The following is a 13258-nucleotide window of genomic DNA, read 5'->3' on the forward strand; positions in this document are numbered from 1 at the left end:
TATAAACGTACATATACAGAGTTTATATAAATTAATGAAATCAAAAACTCCAACAGGAAATGGTGAGGGATATGACTGGATAGTGCATGAAAAAAAATGGCCACTCCCATCCATGTGGGGAGATTTCAAGTTTGTTTCAGAAGCCTTTTAAAATTACAAGCCTTTTGATCTGGTAACTCAACACCTAGGCATTTGTCCTAAGGAAATACTCAGGCGTCTACACATGAAAAGACTGAGAAGGACTGAAAGGTCCATCAGTAGAAAATGGGTTAAATGAACTGTGAGGAGAGTTCAGTGACACTGCTTCTCCATCAATTACACGGAAAGAGCTCCATGTGTTGGTAAGTGGGAAAAAGCTTCAGAATGGTGTTTGATGCAATCCCATCTGTCCTATATTATACACACATACACATTTGGGGTATGAAAGGGAAAACTTACAGAAGAATTATAAAACAAAATATTTATCGTGATTATTCCTGGGTGGTCAAGCTATAGTCTTTCTACTCTTCTCTATGCTTCTATTTATTCATTTTATATCTTATTTTATGTATTTTATTATTTTATTTTATGAGACAGAGTCTCGCTCTGTTGCTGAAGCCGAAGTGCAGTGGTGCGATCATAGGGCTCAAGTGATCCTCCTGTCCCAGCCTCCCAAATAGCTGGGACTACAGGCGTGTGCCACCATGCCAGGCTATATATGTATTATATATATTATATTATTATATATATAATATATAATATATTATTATATATAATATAATATATAATACATAATATATTATATATTATATTATATATTTTATATTTATATAATATATAATATATATTATTCTATTATATATAATTTATTATATATTATTCTATTATATATAATTTATTATATATAATATATAATATACAAAATATATAATTTATTATATATAATATATAATATACAAAATATATAATTTATATATTATATATAATATATAATTTATTATATATATGATATATAATATATAATTATATTATATAATGATATATAATTATATTATATAATGATATATCATTATATAATATAATGATATATAATTATATTATATAATGATATATATAATTATATTATATAATGATATATCATTATATTATATAATGATATATATCATTATATAATATATATTATATATAATGATATATTATATATCATTATATATTATATATTTATATTACATATAATTTTATATATTATATATTATATATATACACACACACACATATTATAGAGATGGAGCCCTCCTGTGCTGTCCAGGCTGGCCTCAAACTCTTGGGTTCAAGCGATCCTCCTGCCTTGGCCTCCCAAAGTGTTGGGATTACAGGCGTGAGCCACTGCACGTGGCCTGTGCTTCTGTATTTTTTAAGTAGGTTTATTATATTTGTTATTTAAAACTAAATTATTAAAAAAAATGAACAAACTCTGGGAGGAAGACGAGTGTTGGATACATCATTCTATTTTTCTCTGACATATCCCTAAATTAAAGAAAACACACGCTGGCTGGGTGTGGTGGCTCATGCCTGTAATCCCAGCACTTTGGGAGGCCAAGGCGGGCAGACCATCTGAGGTCAGGAGTTCAAGACCAGCCTGACCAACATGGTGAAACCCCGTCTCTACTAAAAATACAAAATTAGCCGGGCGTGGTGGCGCATGCCTGTAATTCCAGCTACTTGGGAGGCTGAGATGGCATAATCGCTTGAACCCTGGAGGCAGACGTTGAAGTGAGCTGAGATGGCACCATTGCACTCCAGCCTGGGCAACAAAAGCAAAACTCCATCTCAAAACAAACAAACAAACAAACAAAATAGACGCTTAAGATGTAAGCACAGATAGTCATCATGCCATTTAACAGATGCCCAGAGAGATTTAAAAAGTGCCCAATGCAAGATCTGCAGTGAGCCCATTTTCCCAGCGTAGTCTCACAGATGAATAAAGTGGTATCTACAGGTGAGGCAGCACATCCCGGTCACATGCAGCCTGGGAGGAATCGGTGGAGCAGCAGGGGAGAGGCAAGTGGCCGGGGTGGGGGACAGGCCCACGTCATCGCATGGCTGCTGTCTCATCCTGCGAGACACAGCCCTGTCGGGGAGAACTCCCCTGGTGCCCACCAGCCTGGGGGGACCTGCCTGAGGGTGCCAGCCAGCCAACCAGGATGCAGACAGGCACCCTGGCCCCAGAGTGCGTCCCACTGTTCTGCACCGTTGCTGGTGAACATGTTATTTGAAACAGAAGACTAAAGCCACAACGTGGGTTTTACATCATGGTTAAAGGGAACTCACAGAGAAATTGTATAGAAGAAAAAAAAAACTCCGCAGAAGAGCTGTTTCGTTCATTTATAACCACGCCCCTGCACTGTGTCCCAGCTCTGGCAGGGACGTTCCCTCCCTCTTCACACTTGCTGGGCTGAATCATCTGCAGAGGTGGCAGGAAAACCGCCTCATTTACATACACCCTTTCCGGCAAGCACAGCCAGGGATTCCAATTCCCAGAGCCTCCCAGCCTCTCCAGTGCCAACGCAGCGCAGCACGGATGCAGGGCGGCGTTGGCAGCGGTGGCATAAGGTGCTCACACCCAGCTGGAGTTGAAGTCTGGCTGACATTACTTTCTCTGACTCCGCTTCTGGCAGCAGCCATGGACACCGATGGGGGCTGGGCGGGGCCCCCCCGGCCTCTCTGCCTGAGTGGGGGCCCTTTCCTGGGGGAAGGCCTCCTGGCTTCAAGCCCGAATCTCGAGGATGGAATGAGAAATAAATGAGCATTCAGAAATCTCAGGCTCACTCCTGTCAGCTTCAGCCTCACTCCTGTCAGCTTCAGCCTGATCTACAGGATTAGCTTGTGAGGCCTAATTTTAAGAGAAAAGGAATCAAGAAAAAAAAAAAAAAAAGACATCAAAAATGAAAAACTGCCATCTGAGTTCCGTCCCACAGGGCTACTAACACATCTTAGCCTTTCTGCCTGTCTTGAAAAGAATAAATGTCTATTTTTATCAGCGAGGCAGCAAAATCCATCAACATCTCCTGCTCATCTGCTGAAACACACACGCCTGTTCCACTCATCACCGGGCTGTTGCGTCATCTGCCACCTGGGAGGACCAAGAGATGACCCTGCCCGCCAGGGGCCTCACAGCAGATGCCAGTGCCAGTGCCAGTGCCAGCGGATGCCTGGCGGGGCCCCGTGCTGGGCTGTAGGGCGCACGGCTGTCCTTTCTAGGGGCCGGGTCCAACACTGAGCTTCCTATTGTACAAGATCTAACCCAGGAGGGTGAGAAAGGAGGAGATGAGGCAGGACAGCAAGAGGGACTGGGGTCCCACACAGCAGCTCAGCCACTGCCGACCTCGGGGTCAAGAAACAGACACCCACAAGAGCGTCCACGACCCCTATGGGAAGATGTCTGAACCCCGAGACGGCGAGTTCTGGGCTAGAGGACAACTTCCAGGGCTGTATTCAGGTGTTCTGAAGCCACAGCACCAAAAAGAATTCTCTTCGGCAAAGGCAGCAGGACTCAACAGGAAGCAGACGTTTGCGTTCCGTTACTTGAGGAAAACCAAATGCTGCTAACATTTCTACACAGAGAGAGTCTGCATCTCTCCTGCTTCGCAGCCATCTTTCCTGCGGTTTTAACCAGAATACCTAGCCCTTCTCCAACCTGTGCCAGGCCTGACACTCAGCTCCTTTGGGAGTGCCTCCATTTCCCTGTGCCTACAAGCCCACGGTGCCGTAGGACCGCGGGTCCACTCTGCGCGGCAGCACCGCACCCCGGAGCCGCAGCTCTTCCTCCCGCTTGCCCGACAGCCCTGGTGCCGAGCCCTGTCTGAGCTCCACCAGCAGGAAGCGCGTGCTGGCTGCTCTCCGCCTGCTCTGGGACTCTGGCCTGCTGCTTCCTCTGCCTGCCACCCCCCAACCCCATTTCCTCCTCTGAAAACTGGAGCTACACCTGCCCCAAAGGGGCAGAATTACCTTAAATGGCACAAGACAACTGCACAGCGGTCACCTCTTCTCCAAAGTTTTCAGGGCCCAAACCCAGACACCTCCTTGCAGGACTCATGGCTACCGTGGGCTCGCACCACCAGCCTCCCCATGCGTTTTCCTGCCTCTGCTTTTGCTCAATCTGCTCAATGACAGAAACGCGACAACAGAGGCCACTTTCTCCGAACCCAGCTCTCCCTCCTTGAGGCTCCCATCCTGCTGCTCACGCTGAGGCCACTCCACCCTGCCCTCCGCAGCTCACAGGCAGACCTGGAGCCCAGTGAGTACAGGGTCGGCCTCCTCATCTTGCCACCACTCACAATGCCCAGCAGTGTTAAAACACGGCAGGATGCACCCGCTCGGGAAGCAGTCCCCAAAGCAGAATCATCACCACACCTGAATAGTTTCTGCCATCCCACCGACAGGCCAGCATCTAAAAGAGATGTGCGCTGAGCGTCCGTTATGTGGTGGCGCCGCTGCGGTTTCTTAACCAGAACGCAAAATCCTGTGACCAGGATTATCACCTGCTCGTTTCATACATGAGACGGGGGAAGCCAAAGTAGCCACTCAGGCCACAGCAGAAAGACGTGTGCTGGAATCTGAAACAAAGTCTGTTGGATTCCAAGGGCTCACCATCTTTTGTGATGATGAAGATGAAGCCTGCCCAAGAGCAGCCAGAGCTGAAAGAAGAAAAGCAGGAGGGCCTGTGAATGCCCCCAACCCCCTAAAACCTGCAGCTCCGGGTCCGACACTCCCAGGTTTGCGTTTTGAATTTACACTACCTACAGGGTCCAGGCCACCACCTAAGCGAGAAATTTAACACACTCATCCGGGGTGCTCAAAGCCATCTCTCTAAATGAGGTGCCTGGTATGCAGACATCCCTTACATGATCTACATCTTTTCACCTGTCTGGAAATCAAGACCCTCTCATGATTTTTTGGTTGGTTTGTTTTTCCCCGAGACAAGGTTCTCAGTCTGTCTCCCAGGCTAGAGTACAGTGGCGCAGTCTCGGCTCACTGCAACCTCTGCGTTCCGGGTTCAAGCTATCCTCCTGCCTCAGCCTCCAGAATAGCTGGGATTACAGGCACCCACCACCACACCTGGCTAACTTTTGTATTTTTCGCAGAGATGGGGTTTAACCGTGTTGGCCAAGCTGGTCTTGAAATCCTGACCTCAAGTGATCTGGATCTCTCGGCCTCCCAAAGTGCTGGGATTACAGGCATGAGCCACCGTGCCCTGCCCTCTCATGATTTAAAAGGCAAATGGACACAAAGACACATGCAGACGATGTGATGGCCTCTGTGAAGATGAGACGCCTTGGCAGGCACACTGTTAGAGCCAGAAAGAATCCAGCCAGCTTGCTGAACCACAACGCATTCCTATGTGTGAACAACGATCAGAAAAGTTATTTTTTACAAAGATGTCATTTACAAACAACATAAGCTGTAAGGCACAAAAGTGGGACATGTATGAAGTCTACTCGAAAGACGTGTCCTTTAATTACTCCTGCCCTTGGCAAGGCTTCTGCTTCCCAGCCTTGTGTTAACTGTGGCCTCTGCTCAGACTCCTGCAGCACATGCAGGAGTCAGCGTCATGGGGTCTAAAGATCCAAAACACAGGCCGGGCGCGGTGGCTCACGCCTGTAATCCCAGCACTTTGGGAGGCCCAGGCGGGCAGATCACCTGAGGTCGGGAGTTAGAGACCAGCCTGACCAAGATGGAGAAACACCATCTCTACTAAAAATACAAAATTAGCCAAGTGTGGTGGTGCATGCCTGTAATCCCAGCTACTTGGGAGGCTGAGGCAGGAGAATTGCTTGAACCCGGGAGGCAGTGGTTGCAGTGAGCCGAGATTGTGCCACCGCACTCCATCCTGGGTGACAGAGCGAAACTCCATGTCAAAAAAAAAAAAATCCAAAACACGCTCTGTTTTCCCATTCGGAGGAGAATTACATCCTTCTGGAAAGAGGCCTCCATGTCTGCTGGCGCCACGTCCGTCCTATGTCCCCTCTCTCTGCTCTGCCTCCTTCAAATCCCTGTGAGTGGGTCACCAAGACCCCATAGGATTGAGAGGGAGGTGGAGGTTGCAGTGAGCTGAGATCACACCACTGCACCCCAGCCTGGGCGACAGAGTGAGGCTCCGTCTCAAAAAAAAAAAAAAAAAAAAAACCAAAAAAACCGAATTCGAATTGCGTCTCGAATCTGTCAACTTCACCTCCACCATTTGCGTGCAGGCCAGAGCCATCATCTTCTCCCAGCTGGATCACTTCACAGTGCCTACCAGGGCCCCTGTGTCCACACAGCAGCCAGAGGTACCAGGAAGGGCGACTGGGTCATCCCTCCACTCTCAAGTCCCCCAGTGGCATCTCATCTGCACCTGGAGACAGCCAGGTTCCCACAGGTTCCAAGGCTCTCCGGCCACAAGGCACCCAATGCGCTCCTGCCCCAGGGCCTTTGCACTTCCTGTCTACTCTTTCCTCAAATCCCTGTGGTTTGCTTACCCACTCACCTCCTTCAGGTCTTTGTTCAATGTCACCTCCTTAGAGACTGCTGACTGGCTTGTTAAAAACGGTGCATGCCCCCAGCAGCCCCAGCCCCCGCCGCTGTGCTCGCCTCAACAGTGCTTGCCGCCTGGCACACTACATCTCCAGTCCTCCCTGCACTAGGCACACCCCAAAGAGAAATGTCTCTGTTTCTGCCCCCTGGTCTATCCCAGGGCTTAGAATCATGCCTGACAAGTGCTAGGCTGATGGATGTGCACCATATGGTGAATGGTCTCCAGGTAGGTTCTGATTTTCCCTTCGCTCCCCAACCATGGCAGTCTGGGCTGTCTGCCCCACCCTGGTTGCTTCTTTTTCTGGAGCAACAGAGCATGTGTCTGCCAGCTACAGTCATCTCTTGGTGTTTGCCTAGAACCTGAACACATCTTCCCATCTACCTTGTATCAGCTCTAGATTACTTATAATACCTAAAACAAAGTAAACACTATGTAAATAGTTATTATACTGTACTTTAAAATTTTAAAATATTTTTTATTGCTTTTTTCCCCCCAAATATTTTCTACCCCTAGGTAAGGCACCCTGCTTTGGTGGGTTTATGTGATAGGCAGGTCAGCGGCGGGCCAGCACACAGAAACCTCACAGCCTCCTCCTCCACGGTCTTTCCCCTTTGGATTGAAGATGCCCTGCAGCCTGAATCCCTGAATAGCTGCATGGAGCAGAGCAGCTAAGCCCACACAGCCCCGGAAATTTACATGAAGGAAAAATAAGCTTCTACAGGGCTTGGATTCCTGCAAGAGCCACTGCGTTTGCATGTATTTGTTTTAAGAACTTCATGCATCACAATGAGCACATCCCTCCCTCCCTAGTCACTATGTTTTCCACATGAACACATGAGGTCCTTATTTTTTAACAGAGTAGAATAGATGTTAAAAATAAATATGAAGGGAAAATTTAGTCTCTATTGATGTTATCTCTTCTGTGACATTTTCCTACTACATATCAAAATATCCCCAGCCTACACAGCTATAAGGTCATGTTGGCAACACTGTCATTAGAAAGGGAAAAAACTGTCCTCTCCCCAGTGATATATTTAGAAATCCAGCATTTCGACTCAGCATTTCCTTAGGTATAAGAATACTCCCACATTTATCTTAAATTACAATCACCGTACATTGTGCAAAGAAGTACTGTTCCAATGTTAATAAAACAGAGCACATGTGAAACAGTAAACTGTACATCACGGTGGCGTTAGAAAACTGTCAGAACAGACTCCGTGAAATAAGCTTTAGCTTTAAGTAAAATCTCCCTGTAAGCTTCAGCAGGCTTCTGCAGCCCATCCCTGTGGCTCAGGCTAATTCAATTGCATGGAGATTCAACTTTAATTCCCTGCACTTGGAATGAATACAGCTCCCTGAGGGATACTTAAAAGCAAATTTAACAAACGACAGAAATCAGAAAATTTCCCCAATTTGTCCAACCAGCTATTGGAAATGTCAATTCTAAACACTGGCATCCCGGAGACGTACCATTTTTTTCCTAGCCAGAATAATTAATTAGGAGTAAATTGCTGAAAATCAAGCAGACAAAATATCCAGGAGTGTTTGCTTCTTTGATCAATTCCTTCCTGAAGAGAGACGAGCTCACAGTTTAAAACAAATCAAAATGGTATTCTACTTCCTCAGAGGACTGAAGAAAAGTTAACGATGATGCCTGCACGCATTTTGGATCACAGGCCGTGCCACGTGCAATGTTCTGGCCGCATCTTTTATATGACATAATTATGGATTTCCTTCTATTATTTGCTATCCGAAAGGCAGGCCTGCTGCTGGCCCCAACTTCGGAGACCAGCCCAGAATTGGTGGGGGCCTCGGATGGTGCGGGTTGACTCAGGCCCCCACGGCGGCGTGGCGGAGATTAAAGATGGGGTCTAATCTGGCCCTGTGGACCCGGCTCAGCAGATGATGGAACCCCAGATCTCTTCGGGAAGTCTGTCAGCCAAAAACGTACACCTCAAAGCGGAGTGCGTGGTGCCTTCAAGCTCCACACCGGGCTGTGTTTTCGGAGCTGGGATGATAAATGTGCATGGGAGGAGGGATCCAGGGCCAGGTTTTTTTCTTCTTGTTAAAATTCAGATAAATTTAACACCTTAGCCATTTTCCAGTGTACACTGAGGTGGCCTTTAGCACATCCACACTGTTGTGTAACCAACACAACCACCCAATTCCTGGGCACCTTCGTCACCCCCAAAAGAAGCCACGTGCCCACTAAGCCGTCACACCCTGTTTCCTCCAAAGCCCAGGCCTTGGCACACGCACCTGCATTCCGGCAATGGCTCTGCCTGTTCTGGACATTTCCAGAGGTGGAGCCGTGCACGTGGCCCCCCTCATGCGGCATGCTGTCTTTGAGGCTCCTCCGCGCTGCAGCTGTGTCTGAGCTCCATTGGGGCCGGATTAACAGACTCCCTCAAGAGGGGCTTGCTCCAGCCCCACGCTGCTGTGGCGGACTGGGCTGGGGGCCTCCTTGTGTCCTCAGCCTCTGCCCTGCAACTGTGCGGCCCCTTCCACAGACTCCACATCAGCCATGTGCCTTGCCTGGCAAATGGCACAGGCGTGACTGTTCTACATCCCTCAGGGCTTGCAAAGGTGCCAGCTGCTTCTGCTGTGCCCTCTGCTGAGACTGCTGCCTCCGGGGGATGAGCTGCCCCTCCCTCAGGGTGAAGGAGCTGCATGGAGTGGGCCCATCATCCAGGCCCATGAAAGGCCCCAGCCAAGGTGGCCGAGAGGCTAAGTTGGCCTCTGACCAGATGTCCCTCTGGGTCATGCAGCCCCAGCAGCCCTGGAGGCTCAGACACAGTAGGAAATGCTGCTGTAGGCCACAAGGCCTTGAGGCGCACCAGGGAAACGACGCAATGGAGCAGATATATTCTCAAACTCATCAGAATGAGTGCAGCGTGCTGTGTACTGTTGGAAAGTTAGAAGCACCACACTGGTCTCTGCTCAGTGGCACCTTTCATCCAGCTGGGAATTCATGTTCAAGAACTTGAAAATTACGTAAGCAAAAATGCTTAGGTATGTTGAAATTAACAGCTAATTATGTGTACAAATACCGATTCAAACAAAGCAACAATAAAAAAAGCAGTTTTGGCCGGGCGCGGTGGCTCACGCCTGTAATCCCAGCACTTTGGGAGGCAGAGATGGGTGGATCATGAGGTCAGGAGTTCAAGACCAGCCTAGCCAACATGGTGAAACCTCATCTCTACTAAAAATTCAAAAATTAGGCCGGGTGCAGTGGCTCATGCCTGTAATCCCAGCACTTTGTGAGGCCGAGATGGGTGGATCACGAGGTCAGGAGATCGAGACCATACTGGCCAACACGGTGAAACCCCATCTCTACTAAAAATACAAAAAAATTAGCCGGGAGTGGTGGCGGGCGCCTGTAGTCTCAGCTACACAGGAGGCTGAGGCAGGAGAATGGAGTGAACCTGAGAGGCTGAGCTTGCAGTGAGACAAGATCGCGCCACTGCACTCCAGCCTGAGCAACAGAGCGAGACTCAGTCTCAAAAAAAAAAAAAAAAAATACAAAAATTAGCTGGGCGTGGTGGCGTGTGTCTGTAATCCCAGCTACTTGGGAGGCTGAGGCAGGAGAATCGCTTGAACCGGGGAGGCAGAGGTTGCAGTGAGCCGAGATCGCGCCACTGCACTCCAGTCTGGGCGACAGAGCGAGACTCCATCTCAAAAAAAAAAAAAGGCATTTTCAAGACAACTGGGAAAACCCGTGACTGTATTTGATGCCATCAAGGAATGACCATTTATCATGGGTCATGGAACTGTGATTCAGTTTTTTAAAAGACTCCTCATCTTTCAGAGACATACACTTAAGTATCTCTGCATAAATGTGCACTATGTGGGGTTTGCTTCAAAATATTCAGGTAAGGAAATAAGACTGACTATGGTGGATATGTTAGACTTTCTTTCCTTTCATACATATCTGAAAAAAAACATACAAGTTTTTTTTCTTCTTTTTGAGGTGGGGTCTTGCTCTGTTACTGAAGCTGGAATGCAGTGGTACAATCTTGGCTGCCTGCAACTTCTGCCTCCCGGGCTCAAGCAATCTTCCCACCTCAGCCTCCTCAGTAGCTGGAAGCACAGGTGTGCACTACCACGCCCAGCTAATTTTTTGTATTTTTGATAGAGACGGGGTTTCACCATGTTGCCCAGGCTGGTCTTGAACTCCTGAGCTTAAGCAATCTGCCTGCGTCAGCCTCCCAAAATGCTGCGATTACAGGTGTGAGCCAATGCACCTGCCCTTAGAAGTATTTTCTAAAGCTTAAAAAAATATATCAGCAAATGAAGGAATGACCAAAGTGAAATGGGATAACCCAGCCTGGGCTGAAGACAGACGGGGGTGCGGGGCTCTGGGGTAGGGAGGACGCACGGGGATACCAGGCCAGGTGTGTCTGAGGCTGTGCAAGGCCACCACTGCTGTCTTCTAGGGGAGGGTCTGCAGCTCTCGCAGGGGTACCCAGCGGCAGGTCAGAAGCCATGCTGGGACCCAGCTGATGAAGACCCTGCCCGCTGGTCCAGGGGTAGCTCTAGTTCCCAGCCATTGCTCTTGACTATAAACTTGGACAAGAAAAGGAATGATGACAAGTGGCTGATGAAGCTAAATTAAAGGCACTCTGCAGGAAGGGAGGAGAAAGCTACAAACCTGCTCAGAGGCTTCCAAACTGGCTCAGGGGCCAGGTGAGAATGGGACTGTAACAGCTGTTGTGCAGGAAAACTGCCCGGTGGGATGAAGCTTAGCAAATGGACAAGTCAGTTAGTACCTGCAAAATGAAGCACGGTGTCAAAAACCGCTTTATTTTCCACACTCTGCTCAATATTCCATGCCTTCGAGGCTCCAAATATACTCAACATGACCAGTGCTATCAACAAATTATGCAGACTAAGTTGCTTTTTCGTAATTATAAATCAATCATGCTCACAGTAAAATATCTGCAACTCACAAAGGTCTACTATAAATAAGGTAAGATTTTTTTCCATAATTAAATATGCCAAGAAATACCACTGAAGTATATCCTTCCAGGGCATCGATGACATTTTAATTTGTCTGAAGAAACCAAGTAGGTTCTGATGCCTAAGGAGGGGACCCAGGGAGATGCCTCTACCCATTTCCAGCGCAGGAAGAACTTGCAGGCAAGAGCACGGAGCCCCCACCTACTGCGAGAGCAAGCGAGGAGCACGCAGTTCACTTAACACTGTTGGCAGTTCTTGGAAACAGCAAGTTTAAGTGACATGATGTTTAACAAATCCATTTTTTTCCTAATCAACATCATAACAAAACAACATTATTCAAGAACCTGATGTACTTTGTTTTGCTTAAAAACGCAGTTTCCAAGAACCTCTCCACAACATTAAGGACTCACTAAACATTCTCCAAAAGTTGATGCTTTCAGCACAATGTGAAAAAAACAGCCAAACTAAGCCTATACATTCTGACAACGTTACACACAAAGTTATCATCTTGACAAGGCTTGGAAGCGTAGCAAATTAAAAATTCTGTAATTGGCTGGGCGCGGTGGCTCACACCTGTAATCCCAGCACTTTGGGAGGCCGAGGTGGGCAGATCACCCCAGGTCAGGAGTTCGAGACCAGCCTGACCAACATGGCAAAACCCCGTCTCTACTAAAAATACAAAAATTAGCCAGGCGTGGTGGCATGTGCCTGTATTCCTAGCTCCTTGGGAGGCTGAGACAGGAGAATTGCTTGAACCTGGGAGACGGAGGTTGTGGTGAGCCGAGATCACACCACTGTACTCCAGCCTGGGTGACAGAGCAAGACTGTCTCAAAATAATAATAATAATAACAAATTCTATAATTTAAGGCCAGGCACGGTGGCTCACGCCTGTAATCTCAGCACTTTGCGAGGCCGAGGTGGGTGGATCACCTGAGGTCGGGAGTTGGAGACCAGCCTGACCAACGTGGAGAAACCCCACTTCTACTAAAAATACAAAATTAGCCGGGCGTGGTGGTGCATGCCTGTAACCCCAGCTACTCAGGAGGCTGAGGCAGGAGAATCGCTTGAAGCCGGGAGGCGGAGGTTGCAGTGACCCGAGATCATGTCATTGCACTCCAACCTGGGCAACAAGAGTGAAACTCCATCTCAAAAAAAAAAAAAAAAAAAAAAAAGTTTATAATTTAAAAATGAGCCAGTTGCAATGGTGTCCACATGAAGTCCCAGCTACTCAGGAGGCTGAGGCAGGAGGACTGCCTGAATCCAAGAATTGCACACATTGTAGTGTGCAATGACTGTACCTGTGAATAGCTTCTGCACTCCAGCCTGGGCATGGGCAACCCAGTGAGACCCTGTCTCACCCCCACCTCTTAAAGAAAAATTATGTATATATATACACACGTATGGAAAAAAACAAATGTCACTGATGAATGGATAAAAATGTGTTCTATTGAGACAGTGGAATATTACACACCCATGAAAAGGAATGGGGCACTGGCACCTGCTATGACATGGATGAACCTTTAGAGCATTGTTAGGTGAAAGAAGCCAGACACAAAAGGCCACATGTATGACCTCAGGCACATGCAACATCCAGAACAGGCCACTCTGTGGAGACGGAGCACAGGGTGGTGGTTGCCAGGGGCTGGGAGGGGGCCACAGGAAGCAGCTGCTCATGGAGCACAGGGCTTCTGTTCCAGGCGATGGAAACATCTGGGCCTAGATGGAGTGATGCGCGCCCAGCATCA

The 13258-nt window shown here is 47.8% G+C and overlaps 1 protein-coding gene across 5 annotated transcripts in view; it reads right to left on the reverse strand.

Moving 5' to 3' along the window:
- Positions 1-13258, reverse strand: part of AGO2 (argonaute RISC catalytic component 2) — a 118078-nt gene that overhangs the window by 77379 nt on the left and 27441 nt on the right. Inside the window, exon 1 of one of the 5 annotated variants that reach the window (XM_054499836.2) lies at positions 11205-11311. The exons of the other annotated variants lie outside the window; for them this stretch is intronic. The gene's annotated coding sequence lies outside the window, so the exon portion shown is untranslated. Of the gene's footprint in view, positions 1-11204; positions 11312-13258 lie in introns of those variants that run through there. 5 annotated transcript variants of the gene reach the window in all.

This window comes from Pongo pygmaeus, chromosome 7, assembly GCF_028885625.2.
Source record: "Pongo pygmaeus isolate AG05252 chromosome 7, NHGRI_mPonPyg2-v2.0_pri, whole genome shotgun sequence".
Taxonomy (NCBI): domain Eukaryota; kingdom Metazoa; phylum Chordata; class Mammalia; order Primates; family Hominidae; genus Pongo; species Pongo pygmaeus.